Source organism: Neofelis nebulosa, chromosome 14 (genome assembly GCF_028018385.1).
Source record: "Neofelis nebulosa isolate mNeoNeb1 chromosome 14, mNeoNeb1.pri, whole genome shotgun sequence".
NCBI classification, from domain to species: domain Eukaryota; kingdom Metazoa; phylum Chordata; class Mammalia; order Carnivora; family Felidae; genus Neofelis; species Neofelis nebulosa.
This window is the reverse complement of record NC_080795.1, coordinates 28,323,417-28,338,078: the sequence shown is the minus strand read 5'-3', so window position 1 is coordinate 28,338,078 and position 14,662 is coordinate 28,323,417. Positions and strand designations below refer to the sequence as shown.

The 14,662-nt window shown below is 38.6% G+C and overlaps 1 long non-coding RNA gene across 2 annotated transcripts in view; it reads right to left on the bottom strand.

Annotated features, from left to right (window-relative positions):
* Positions 1–14,662, bottom strand: part of LOC131495112 (uncharacterized) — an 80,688-nt gene that overhangs the window by 14,049 nt on the left and 51,977 nt on the right. Inside the window, exons 4-6 of one of the 2 annotated variants that reach the window (XR_009253773.1) lie at positions 11,842–11,891; positions 11,144–11,219; positions 2,916–3,017 (exon numbers count right to left, since the gene is read on the bottom strand). This is a non-coding gene — a long non-coding RNA (uncharacterized LOC131495112). Of the gene's footprint in view, positions 1–2,914; positions 3,018–11,143; positions 11,220–11,841; positions 11,892–14,662 lie in introns of those variants that run through there. The other variant, XR_009253772.1, reaches the window with a different exon arrangement.

Genomic DNA, 14,662 nt, shown 5'->3' with positions numbered 1-14,662 from the left:
GAGATGTTTTTCAACCGTGTACTATGAAAAATGTGAAACACACAAACACGGGTGGAATAGCATCGGAACCTTCATATACTCTGTGCCCGGCTCCAATAATCACCAGCTCTTAGCCAATCATATTTCCTCTCTATCCTCACCAATTCCCCAGATTATTTTGAAGCAAATTCTATACATTGTATCATTTAAAAATCTCTAGCTCTAAGATATGCTTTAAAAATAATTACATACCATTGTAACACTTAAGAGTAAACTTTGGTTTTACAATTAATTATAATTGTGTTCAGATTTCCCTGCCTCTTAAATTATTTTAATATACAATTTGTTTGCATACGTTCTAAATGAATGTAATACATTGCAATTGTTTGATATAGCTCTCAAGTGCCTTTTAACTATATCTTCATTATCTCTTTTTTCCACTTGCAATGTATTTGTGGAAGGGGTGAGTTCCTTTGTTCTATAGAATTTCCTACAGTCTGGATTTTCCTGATCACATACCTGTGAAACTAACACTTCCCTCTGACCCCCTGCTTTTCTGTAAGTTGGTGGTAGGATCTAGAGGCTTGATGAAATTCAGGTTTGACTTTCATGACAAGGCTACTTCATAGGTAATGTATACTTACAACAGGACACACAAAATATCTTGCTTTCTTTTAGTGATGTTGGCTGTCATTGATGATCAGTGCATAGATCCATTAATTCATTAGTGTTTGTAAAATAGTCATATTTAAAATCTATCATTCTTTTTTCATTTGTTAGCTATAATGCTTCTCTAAAGACACACTGTTCTCATTAAGTGTTTGTTATTCAGATGCTTAGGTCATGCAGGAAAAGCAGAGTAAGTGTTCATTCTCTTTAGCAGTTTTCAGATTCATTCTGTGGTTGCCTAGAATCCTCTAATTGTGATCAATGCGATTTTTTTTTTAAAGAGAAATTATTTTTATAGAATAATTAGGCCATCTGGTCAACTCTGGTCTAACTCACTAATTCTTATAAGGGTCTTTGGATAATAACAGTGAAGAAATAAAGAAACATATAAACTGAAATAAAAGAAGGCTTATGATATACTAAAAAAATGCGTTAAAATAGATGCCACAATGGCCTTCTGCCTCCCCTCCCTTTCCCAGTTGACTTGTGAACTAAAAGCTATATCTTTATATTTGAAAAGGTAAAAAACTCCATTTTACTTAAGATGGCATGATATATAATATGCAGTCTTATATTAAAAGTCAGCGTCTTTAGGGGCACCTGGGTGACTCAGTCAGTTGAGCTTCTGATTTCAGCTCAGGTCATGAGGTCATGTCAAGAGGTTTCATGAGTTTGAGCCCTAGATCGGGCTCACTGCTGCCGGTACAGAGCCTGCTTCGGATCTTCTGTCCTCCTCTCTCTGGCCCTCCCCCACTTGCTCTCTCCCCAAGATAAATAAATATTTTAAAAAGTCAGCTTCTTTAGAAATTATGACAAAATGCTCAGACAGAGAGACGCACAAGCCATGTTGGTTATTTTCTTGGCTTTTTGACTAGTTTCTTGTGTTGGTGCTTATGGCAAAGTAAAGGACAGTACCTGTGTAAGTGGCAGGTGTCAGAAATCATTGTCTGAAATATTTCTCCTTTTAAAATGTTCATTCGTTTATTTTTGAAAGAGAGAGAGAGCGGGGGAGAGGCAGAGAAAGAGCGCGAGAGAGAAACACAAGCAGGCTCGGCATTGTCAATGCAGAGTCCAACTTGGGCTCAATCCCATGACGGTGAGATCATGACCTGGGTTGAAACCGATCGTCAGATGCTCAACTGACTGGGACACCCAAGCCCCCTAGTCTATGAAATATTTCTGAAATGTCACAGAATAATTTGTGAACAGTAAACCGGAGCCCTTATACTATTCCCACATTCAGTATTCAACGTGCAGATTTACTTGATGCTGTTTATAATACTCTATGTGATATACGTCTAAGATCTAAAAATCACACTCATTGCCTGACATCCTCCCTCAATTTCATGGCTTCCCTTTTGTTTATTGACAAGGGATTTATATTCCCTAGGATTGACAAGTTGTATGTTCCGGTTACTGAGTAAAATAATTAAAACTTAACTTCATGTGTCATCACTTTTGAATTGATATTCAAGTACGCATTGCCCAGGACACCAGACAGTCCTTTACAGGAAACACTTCTTGCATCCATATGGTTATCTGTCATTTTAGATAATAACAATGTCTCTATAGTGATTATTAGTATAAATTATTTATGTTAGTGACAGGAACATGAGAAATACATTAACCAGCAACTGCCTAAATGGTACATAGCACAGAACTTATGGGCACTTTTAGTCTTACTTGGATGCCTTTTCTTTCAGCTTGATTGGAGTTTAGTTCCTGTCTTTGGAATTATATCTGTTCATATCAGTGGAGCACAGACCACCGTGCCCAAGTGGCAACGGAACACATTTCTCTCTGGAAGACTCAAGGATGACTGGCTCCATTCTCAGTCATTGGCATCAGTATCATCATGATCATAGCAAATACTTGTTGGGTGTTTACTGTGGCTGAGGTGGTTTTTTGTTTTTTAACAAATGCTATGCTGTTTAGTATCTCAACAACATTGTGAAGTGAATCTGTCTGCAGACCCAGTACTACATAATTAGCTTCTGACTTGACCATGAACCAGTTTGTCTCCTCCAAACGATAAGAGACCACACTGCCTCAGTTTCTGGATCTTGAAAATGGGGATAATAATGTATCAACATTACAGGGTTGTTATGAGGATTAAATGAGTTATTACCTGCAAAGTGTGTAGAACCACAAGTGCTCTATGGTTATTAGCTGTTAATGGAACTGCTGAACCCAAAAGTAACCTAAATAATGGACATTTTGGCCAGAGAAGAACTTGGCACAATAAGAATACTTTGTGCGTTATTAACCTTGATGGTTTGTGGAATGCATGACACATTGTCTTCTGTCTTCTTGACATTGCTACATCGCCATCTGTGGTCCAGCCTCTGCAGCCCCTGGACTTGAAGCAGCTAAGAAAGGGAATTGAGACTGGTGTTTTTATCTTTTATTTTTATAACTTTTTAAAGCTTATTTTTATTTATTTTGAGAGAGAGAAAGAAAGAGTGTGCGAGTATGCAAGTGGGGGAGGGGCACAGAGAGAGGGAGACAGAGAATCCCAAGCAGGCTCTGGGATGACCAGCGCAGGGCTCGAATTCATGAACCATGAGATCATGACCGAAATCAAGAGCTGGACGCTTAACTGACTTAAGGTGCCCTTAGTCTGGTGATTTTGGTGAGATGACAAGAAAATTTACATTATTTGCCTCCTGGAATTCAAAAAGAGTCTTTATTTAGATCAGTTTAATAATTTGCACAGTTCGTGGGTTTGAGCCCCACACTGGGCTCTGTGCTGACAGCTCGGAGCCTGGAGCCTGCTTCAGATTCTGTGTCTCCTTCTCTCTCTGCCTTTCCCCTTCTCATGCTCTGTCTCTTTCCCTCTCTCTCTCTCAAAAATAAATGAACATTAAAAAAAATAAAAAGTAATAATTTTCTGTAGTACTGAAAGCCATTCTTATTAGTCAGTAGAAGCCAGATTATTCTTTAGTAACAAATTAAGCTTGAAATTGCTGGGGCTTAGCCCAACAAAGATTTATTCCCATTGGATTTTTGCCAGTCAGAGACAGAGACAGAGAAAAAAGACAGAGAAAAAAGCACATAAACTTTTTATTACCTCAACCCAGAAGTGATGCATGTCACTTTTGTTCACATTTAATTCTCCAGAACTGGAACATGTTCTTACCTAACTATAAAAGGGCCAGGAAATGTAGAGGAGAAAATGGAATATTTAACACTGCCTTCTCTTCCACACACTCCAAATGGCTCCTGAATACTTACTGATTACAGGTCTAAGCATTTGTTGCGAGTGATGCTGTAATTGTTGGTAACGAGAGATTGGTAAAACCACTCCCTGGATGGAGTTCAGGCTATAGGAAGGGTTGGTTTGGGCTGTGACACTCACTCACTGATTGGATCATAAGTGGGTACAGGATGTAGGTGGTAAAGAATAAATGTTGTCAAAAGGAAAGAAGTAGTCTTCGTGTTTTGCTGAGACATTTCTCCATTATCCCTTTGGACTCGGCCAAGAACTAAGGCATTTTTTCCTCTTTGCAAAACATAATTTAAAAGTTCTGGGTGAATGTGATATCCCAGGATCTATGTATGTGTGCATATAAGTGTGTGTGTGTGTGTGTGTGTGTGTGTGTGTGTGTGTTCACTTAAGTATTTAAATACCAATCCTGGGGATTCCTGTAATAGGTTCTATTATTATGTTTGTTTTATAGTAAAGATACTAAAGTTCAGAGACAGTAAGCAACTTGTCCAAAATCCAAAATCCACAGCTAGGAAATGTCAAAACTGGAATTTGAACCCCGGTCAGCCTGAGATTAACTTGTGACCTCTTCTTGAAGGCTACACTGTACCTCCCACACCTGGCATTTCCCCCTCCCTTTTTCTTTTGTTTCTTTTTTTTTTTTTTTTGTAATATCTTTTTTGCTAGAATGTTTTATTTCCCACCCCTCATGCCCAATACTTAGTACATTACTTTCTTTAGCATAGAAATTCAATAGATCTTTAAAATATTAAAAGAAGAAAAACCCAAGCTAGAATTGAGCCTTAAAAGCAAATTGAAGTTTTGTGTGATGAGCCCCAGACAATATCAGAATGTGAAATTGTGTGATGGAGGATTCTACGTATACTGTGTCTTCTGCATTGAAGAGGCCAATCCTCATACAAAACTCTCTTCTGAAAGGCTGCTTAGGCATAGAGCTGATAGGCCCCATCCTGCACCATCGCCTCTGTCCAGAGCTGATCTGACCAAGAGAGGGCATTTGATGCAAGGATAGCCAGTCCATAGCCTGACCAGAACCCTTTAAATTGTTCCGGTATGAAACTTCAGCCAATGGAAGCTTGATATTTATGCAGAGAGACCATTGGTGATTTGGTAGCAGTTTTATAGTGTGGCTTGATGTCTGAGGAGAAGACAGCACAAAAATCAGATGAGAGTTCAAGGTAGAAACTGTGATGGAGTGGAAGCCATCTAAGAGAGAATGGACAGAAGTGCACAGTAGTGGTGGCAGGTGGAACCCTTGAGTCTTGTTAAGGGTAGAATCCAAGAAAAAAGATCAGTAAACACTTTCTGCTTAGGGATGGGATAACCCTTTTGCTGAGTTGTGTTGGATTCTGAGAGATGGTCCACTTCCCATATTCTGTTTTAGTTCTTCCTGTAAAATCTGGTGGCCAGACTTTTCTTGGCTAACATAAGGCTGGTCACTTGGCTGGCATTTCTGTCTGCCTTATGTTCATGTGATGTCACCTCTTCCTGCAGGTGACCACACTGGTTTTTATAAACAAGGTCTACCACTTTCCTTTCTTTTTCTCTCTTTCTTTCTGTTTCTTTCTTTCTTTCTTTCTTTCTTTCTTTCTTTCTTTCTTTCTTTCTTTCTTTCAAACAATTATCCTCCTCATGCCTATGAGAACAGATTGGTTTTGAAGTTTAACAATTTACCTTTATGTTTATGTGTTATAAGTCTATTTAGGGAAGGTAGGGATGTGGGTCATGTGAATGAAGGTACCAGATCTATGCCCAGGTTATTTCTGAATGGAATAGAAATAATTATTTTACAAAAAAATCAAAAGTAACTCCTTTGTTTATTTCAGCAGTTCAACTGAGGGTTTTTTTTAAAGGTAGGCACTACATGGGGCTTAAAGTCACAACCCTGAGATCAAGAGACACATTCTCTATGAACTGAGCCAGCCAGGTGCCCCTCTATTTGGGTGTTTCTTAGTGAGCTATCACTCTGTCTTGCTTCTGGTACATTTGTTGTTGTTTTTTTATGCCTCTGTGGACAAAGAAAATGGTTAGTTACTTTTTCTTTCACTTTTATTTTCTCAATTGTATCCCTCTTCACCAATTCTACACCTCTCTTCATCTTTTCTTTTAAAAAAAATTTTTTTTTAACGTTTATTTATTTTTGAGACAGAGAGACAGAGCATGAACAGGGGAGGGTCAGAGAGAGGGAGACACAGAATCTGAAACAGGCTCCAGGCTCTGAGCTGTCAGCACAGAGCCCGATGCGGGGCTTGAACTCACGGACCGCGAGATCATGACCTGAGCCGAAGTCGGATGCTTAACCGACTGAGCCACCCAGGCGCCCCCCTTCATCTTTTCTTATAATGTACAAAGAATTGCTTTCTACTACTCCAGGAATCTTCCCCATAAATGAAACGTGGACCTAAAAGTGCCAGAGAGTGTCTTTATACTTGAATTGGTATCAAATGGAAAGAGAGTTTTAGCTTATATTTTAGACATTAAACAACATAGTGGCTTAAAGCTAAAGAAAAAAAAGGGCTTCTTTTTCTTTTTCCTTAACTCTGGTGTGCAGAGCAACCCTTGAATGAAATTGTTTTATTTATATTTTATAGTAGAACTCTACTGTAATACTGGGATAGTGGCCAAGGAACTGAAGGTTCTCAGAAACACAAAGAGATTTACTTACCCCTGCTGGGCAGTATGTGAAGCTCTGAAAAAAATGTGACCTTCAGCTGGATGTCACTGGGTTTACATTTTTCTAGTAACTACGTGACCACTGTACTCAAAATTCTTTTGTTAAACTTAGATTTTTAGTAAATCTCACAGAACTATGGGCAATATTTCAACTGCTTATTTATCTACTTATGCCAAAAGAATACTCAAAAATGTCTTTGAAGATTACTCTTAAGTTTCCATCCAAAGCTATAAACAACTTGGGAAATACTTTTGGTGGCTGCTTTGATGTGAGAATCAGAATAAATGACGATGTTTCAGTTGAACTGTAAGTCTAAGACCATGACCTATGGACACATCTTATCTTGTCCCTTTGAGTTTTTATTTTGTACTTATTACAAATATTTCTCAGACTTCTATTTAATATCACATACTGTCAACACAGAAATTGGTTAAGATTTGTATGACAATGGTAGGTATCTTTTAAGATCCTCCTGATTTCAGAAGTGTCAAAAGGTGAAAATATTAAGCAATATTTGACTACCCTCCTCGTTGCTTATCAGGGAGAACAATTCCTAACACTATTGCAGCTTTTGCATACAAACTCTGATGATATCTCCCTCCTTTCCACCTACAGATAACTGTGTTCCTCTAATTTTGCCAAGTATATGCTCTAAATAGTCTATTTTGAACTATTTTATAGATAGAACTATAACACAGGTGTTCTTATGTGACTTGCTTTTGATACTCAACAGTAAGATTCATTTATTCCAATGTAGCTGCCATTGTTGTTATAGTATCCCATTTTCCAGGTGATGGACAATTAGGGCTATTTCCAATGTTTTGTTCTTATAAATTATTTTGCTAAAAACATTTCACAGTTGTCTTCTAAGGTAAATGTGTGAGGGTTTATATCCAAAAATGGAATTGCTGAGTCTAGATGGTAATCTTAATCTGATTGTCAACAAATGCTGTGTACTTCCTCCCTTCTCTGAATATTCTGGAGGGGACATGAATCCTGTTCTTTTTTTTATTAGTGGACAGGATTTAATTTTATATTCAGGGACTTGCAGAGGTAAAACAAGGAATACGAGAGGGAGGTGGTGGTGCTTCTCAGCCCACAGAATGACTTTCAGCCATCACTGGGGGGAACCAAAGGCAGATAATGGTTGAGACAGATTGGGCACTCCTCTGTCTCTATTGACATGGGTGTGAGGTAGGGCTCTGTTCTACTAGAAAACTGGGGTGTCAGACTGCAGCACAGTTGATGTCATGGAATCCACTGTGAGGTCTCTACTATGCTATGGAATATGTAAACTTAAAAAGAGAGCACTTCAAAAAAAATAACATTTCATTCTCAGACTGTATGACTTTATTTATTTATAACTAAGGAGACTAAGCTGGAAACAGCTTGGTTCCTATGCTTTCAGTCCTTCTGATGGGCTTGAAAGTTTCCTGTCTCCTTGGTCTCAGGTGTCATGGTACAAGGGACTTCTGCCATGCTGCTCTCCTCCACAGTCTTAGACATAATGTTCACCTCTGAAGCATGTGCAGCATGGTGGGCTTTGAGGTTCTTTAATAAAGAATCAGTCCTGCTGGGTGTCTTATTTTTAGAAATTGTGGTCACTGTGGTCAAATGGACTCTAATGTTCTCCAACAAAGGGCAGTTTTTCTTGGACTCATGGAGGACCCTGAGCTAGTCATAGATTGTATCCTGCCCAACTTTTGAGATAACTGCTAGATGCCTCTCTGCCTCAAACACAGTGTTATAAAACAAAATTTAATAGAGTACATTTGAAGATCTAGTTGGCTTTGTCAAGTGATTCATGAATCTAGCAGCATTTCATCTAGCAAATAGAGAGATGCTCCAATGAGTTCTACAAAATGGAAGGTTTTTATAGGTAGGAAAACAGGCTGAAAACGTTATTAGCAAAAGAAAAGAAAGGATTGTTTCAGGCCAGAACATCTTCATTTTGGGGGGAAGGGAACAAAGGGAGTTTTTATCATGCAGATTACATCATTAGTGCTCGTCAGGAAATTTTAGATTGCTGGTTAAAAGGTCACATTTTCCTATGATAAATTGAAACTGTAATTAAATCTTGGTTTGCTGTCATGGGGGCAAATAACTCTGTTTTGAGCTCTCTCTGTTTCTCTCTCTCTTTCTTTCAGAGACAGACAGAGTACACTAGAGTGGGGAGAGGGGCAGAGGAAGAAAGAAAGAATTTTAAGCGCTCTACTCTCAGCGTAGAGCCCAATGTGGGGCTTGATCCCACAACCCTGGGATCATGACCTGAGCTGAAGTCAGAAGTTTAACTGACTGAGCCACCCAGGCACCCTGGGCTTGTTCTTTTTTAATGACAGTACTGTCCATTTTGTCCCCAGATGAAATGGCCTGAGTATTGGCATAACCCTTTGCTGTTGGTTTTAGGAGGTGAGTAACTTTTTTTCCAATAAATGAAAAGATCTCTTGTATCTGAAGGGACACACAGCTTAAGTTAGAAGAGTAACCAGGCGAAGCTTCAGGTGGAGCTTTTTTTCATGGTCATGAGTGGATAACTTTACCCACTTCCAGAGAAGCAGCATGGTTAGCTCTAAGGTCTTCTTAGGCTTGCTGCTTTTGCCCTGGTTGGCCCCACCACTTTAGCATGTTCTTTTCCCAGTGTGGAGCTGGTGAGGACAAAGCTTGACCCTGGGGAGTGTGACACTCAGAGTTAGCATTCCCACGTGGGTGTACACATTGATCACTTCTTTTTTGTTGATCCGGATAAAGTTGCTCTGAAATGTTGGTGCCTACTTGAACATAGCGTACTCTCTGGCACAACTGTGGCAGCAGTTTCCTCATGGAGATATTAAGCATGTCCACATGCTATTCAGGATTTTTATCAAGACAGCTCCTAGAGGCTCCTTCTTACCATTTAGAAGGATGCATGGCATCTCATGGCCCTGGGCTCACTGCAGGTGGGTAAACCTTGTCATCCTCAGGTGCCACCCTCCCCTCCCCCCTTTTTAAATTTTTTAGTGTTTATTTACTTTTGAGAGAAAGAGAGAGAGACAGAGGCGTGAGTCCGGTAGGGGCAGATAGAGGGAAATACAGAATCTGAAACAGTCTCCAGGCTCTGAGCTGTCAGCACAGGGCCCTATGCAGGGCTTGAATTCACAGACCATGAGATCATGAGCTGAACTGAAGTCAGACACTTAACCGACTGAGCTCCCCAGACTCCCCACCATCCTCTTTTTGCCTCAGGGTCCCAGGAGGGAGGGGACACCCACAATGACTAAAAATGGGTGGGGGACCAGGGGCACCAATTACAGAACACACAACCATGTTTTCCAGGGACTCTCTGGTCACCTGGACCCAGATGGAGCCCTGCCTGGGGCATGAGGCATGGAGTGGCCTGGGGAGTGACCTCACCTTGGAGCCAGACACACCCACTCTCTGCTGCCTCAGCAATTTGATCTCACAAGAGAGAGGCCCCCCGCAGAGGCAGCTGCTTATCTCCCTTCAGAGCCTCCAATTCTGCCAAAACTCAGTGAGGCCTCTTTCATCCTCTCTGGCTCACGGTGACCTATTACCATCACACATCCCTTTGTTCTTGTCCCCACAAAGTTGGCCCCTATGTGCCTTCTACCATTGAGCCTCAGACTGGGTGACACTGCCCTTAGTTGAACGGGGCCAGAGACTTCATTTTTAAATGATCCTTTGCCTCTTGCAACTGTGTGAAATAAAAAAAAACAAAAAAACAAAAAAACAAAACAAAACAAAACAAAAACCCGGGGCGCCTGGGTGGCTCAGTCGGTTAAGCGGCCGACGTCGGCCCAGGTCGTGATCTCGCGGTCCGTGAGTTCGAGCCCCGCATCGGGCTCTGTGCTGACAGCTCAGAACCTGGAGCCTGCTTCTGATTCTGTGTCTCCTTCTCTCTCTGACCCTCCCTCCATTCATGCTCTGTCTCTCTCTGTCTCAAAAATAAACATAAAAAAAAAAAAAAGCTTTGTCTAAAAAAAAAAAAAACAAAACCCAAAACATATATAATGAAATCAAACTAAAGATTTTGCTTTCCTCTCAGAAAGAACGGAACTGTTGGTTGGTATATCAACCAACTGCTGATTGGTAATGGATGGTAATAATGGGACATGAATCTAAGGATACAAGAGTTAATAGTAAGCAGATTTTATGAATGGGCAAGTTTGTCAATATGAAAATATGTTATCTTCCCTCCAGAGGCAGATTCACTGTGACACTTACAAAGCTCAATCTTCAAGACCCTCACCTGGCTAGGGCTCTTCCAAGATCCTGGGAAGATTTGCTGGCAATATGTTGTGTGATTATACAGTTTTTTTTTTAATTTGCAAAAGTTAAATATTTTATTTACAATCAGAGCTGCTGTCTAGTTCCATCATAACTTTCTTGCAGTCACACCTACCCTTATGTTGGGTGGCCGTGGACGGGCCAAAGCGTTTTTGGGATCTGACTAATAAGAACTTCAGCGGGGCATAGATTTCAGTGGGTTCAGTGGGATTATTTATGTGATTTGCAGTCAGTTCCATGTATCTATCCGTGTTCAGGTTGTGCTGTGACTTCCAGGAATTCTCTTAGGACATTTTGGGCCAACTTACCTGGGTCATCAGAAATTGCAAGACCAGAAGCTGCATCGTGATCTGTGATGTTCTACTGTCTCTGGCCATACGATACCTAGAGGAGAAATAAGGTTTGAAATTGTACAGGGCTGTAAGCTAGTCTAGAAAAATATTCTGATCATCAAATGTATACAATTAAACGTGGAGGATTTGGTGTTCAGATATGCCTAGGTAAAAGAGAAGTTCACTCTTGTCAGGAATTTACTGTAGAAAACACCTTTGGTTTTTTAACTTCATTTGGTGAGAGACGTGTGAAACAGAATTTACCAGAATTCTTTCTAGGGTACCAATTTGGACTACTACAAATAGTGTGTACCTCTGTGTGCAAAGTTGCATGTTTTATGTCTCTTGGTGGATTGCACTGTGTCTTAAGTTTATCAGTGCATCTTTTCCTAATGAAATCTGGCAGTTCCAGATAAAACCACACTCAGCAGAAAGGCCTAAAGAAGCAAATGTCCCAGTGACAAAACTCCTGGGTGTATTCCTCAGGAAAGTAATGTATTTTTTATAGAACTATTTAATCACATTTTATAGTTCAGTGTAACTTAATGGTGATTTTAAATTCAATTTGAGCTGCTCTCGTGTATGCCTGAATCCAAATTAATTTGTATGTTTTCTGGAATTATTAACCCTACGAAAATTCAAACATGATGGAAAAATTCAGTGGAAATACAAACCAAAATAAATCTGGCAGAAGCTTCAAGATGCCAAAAACTCTTTTATAACACTACAAAGAAAACAAAATGTCTGATGGTTAAAATCATGAAGATCGAGGAAAAATATCACAACCCCAAAAATGGATAACAAAAAGGAAAAAGAGACCTTAAATCAGTATTTGCTTTTATACTTAATTTGGTATTTGGGATTTTATATTGTTTCCAATATATTGATTGTTTTAAACTTCCCAAATTATTTGTTTTAAACTTCAACATCTGGGCTTATTCCCGATTCTCTACTCTTTGGAGGAAACTAGAACTGCAGGGGAAAGGACTCTATGAGTTAGCCATGCTTCTCCTCCCGTGTCTACCGGCGGAGGAAACTTGAGCACACTCCCTCCTGTGTAGATGGAAGGGGCTCTGGCTTGGGATGTGATCTTTGCTGGGGACTGGGGCCCAGGGCCCAGGGCTGAAACCTCACGTTCAAGTGATGTGGAGGAGAGCTAGCTAGCACTGGCAGTGGAGAACATGAGGACTTATTTGTCGCGGAGGAGCAGAGCCCCTCTTCTCCGCATATTGTCCCAGGCAGAAACCCAGGTCCGCAGGAGTCCGCAGCTGGAATAGGAATTTCATTCTCTGCTTAGAAATCTAATTCTCTAGGGGTGTCTGGGTGGCTCAGTCGGTTGAGCATCCGAGACTTCGGCTCAGACCATGAACTCACTGTTCCTGAGTTCGGCCCCGCATCCAGCTCTGTGCTGATAGCTGACAGCTCAGAGCCTGGAGCCTGCTTCAGATTCTGTGTCTCCCTCTCTCTCTGCCCCTCCCTGCTCACACTCTGTCTCTCTCTGTAGCTCAAAAATGAATAAACATAAAAAATTAAAAAAAAAATCGAATTCTCTGCTTCAATTTATTGCAAACATGCAAACACAGGATGATTTTCTTCTGAATCCAGGGAAATTATGTCTTTTACATTTGGTGCATTATCTAATTCCTTGAAGCATGAAGAAAGATATGTAATAATATTAATGATGGATTCTGTTTTGTGTTGGTTTCTGTGTTAGCATCTCCCTCCTTTCTTCCCTGTCTTCCTCCATTCCTCTCTCCTCTTTTTCTTCTTACACTCAACAAATCTTTGTCTTATGCTATATATATGTATATATATCACATCACTTGGATGACTAACATTTAAATTGTTGTTATGAATCAATGTTGCATTAAGTATCAACGCTTTTTTTCTGTAGTATACATTTACATAGGTAGGATTGCTGCGTTAAAGGGTGTATATATTAAAATATTAATTTTATAAGCAATATAAGCAAGTATTCTTTAAACTATGTTTTTAATATTCTGGATGTTATCAGTCATTTTAAATCTTGTTAAGTGATGGCAGAAAATGTTACTTTTAGTGACATTTAATGTCTTTTTTATATATAGTTTTTCATATTTTCTCTTTGCTTATTCATATAATTTATCCATTTAAAAATTAGGTGGTTTGTATTTTTCTTAGTAGCATATAGGTTCTTATCCCATTATAATTAATATTATCTTTTGACTTTGTTCAGTTTTTTTTCCCTTCAATACTGAAGCTTTTTAATATTTATCTAATCAAATCTGTCAATTTTTTTCTTTTATAGCTAAGCATTTCTTATATTGTTTGGATGGTCATCTACATCACAATATTATAAAACTTTTCTTAATATTTTCTTCTAGTATTTTATTTTACTTTTATATTTGTATATTTAAATATCCTGATGTTGAAGATTATTTGTGGTGTTAGATTTGATTGTTTTCTTCCACACCGATAGCTAATTTTTCCAGCACTGTTTATTGAATAATTTATTTTTTTCCCAATGAATTGACATGCCACCTTTATCATAAATGAAGGTCTTTCATATACTTGGATTGCTTCCTGATTTTTGAATTTGCTTCACTGATGTTTTTGCCTATTCCTGTGCTCATACCATACTGCAGTTTTGTAGTGAGTTTAATAATATGTAGTTGTAGATTCATAGTAAGTTTTAATAATATGTAAGTAATCCCTGGTCACTAATCTTCATTATCAAAATTTTTTTGACAGACCCCATGCCTTCATTTTTCCATATACATGTTAGACATACCTAGACATACAAGTAAAAAAAAAAAAAAAACTATGGAATTTTGTTTATAATTGCACTAAATTTTCTCTGTTAATTTAGGAAGAATTATTGCTTTCATTTTACCTCATTTATTCAGGTTTTACAGTCTGTTCTTTGATAAACTATTGTGGTTTTAGAAATATAGGTTATTTTGATTTGGATTATCTCGGGTATAATTTTTGTTGCTGTGAATTAAGATTTCCCTCCTTCATTTTTCTATCCTTTTCAGTGCTAACTGGTTTGGTACTGAGTCTCCTGGATTTCTAGGTATATAAGCATTTCATTTATAAAAATAATTATATTTTCTTTTTCATTAGATCTTTAAAAATGTTGACTACCAGTCACATAAGACATCTTTATCTAATTCTTGATTCTAGGAGAAATATTCTTAATATTTCACAATGTAAATAATTTTAATGATAGTATCTGATAAAAACTTGCATCTTGCATAGTGTTGCTACGTAATTTTTGAAGAATAGCTGAGGAATTAGATTGTTTTCACATCTTTTTACATAACGTTTTCTTCCTTCGCTTTTTGATATAATGAATTATTTTGATTGATCAACTAATGTTTACTCATCCGTTCAGTCATAAGGCAAACCCTGCACAGTCATTGTGTATTATTTCTTAAAATACACTGTTTGATTCAATTTGTTATATTTTACTTAATATTTTATATTCAGAAGTGAAATTGACCTGTGGTTATT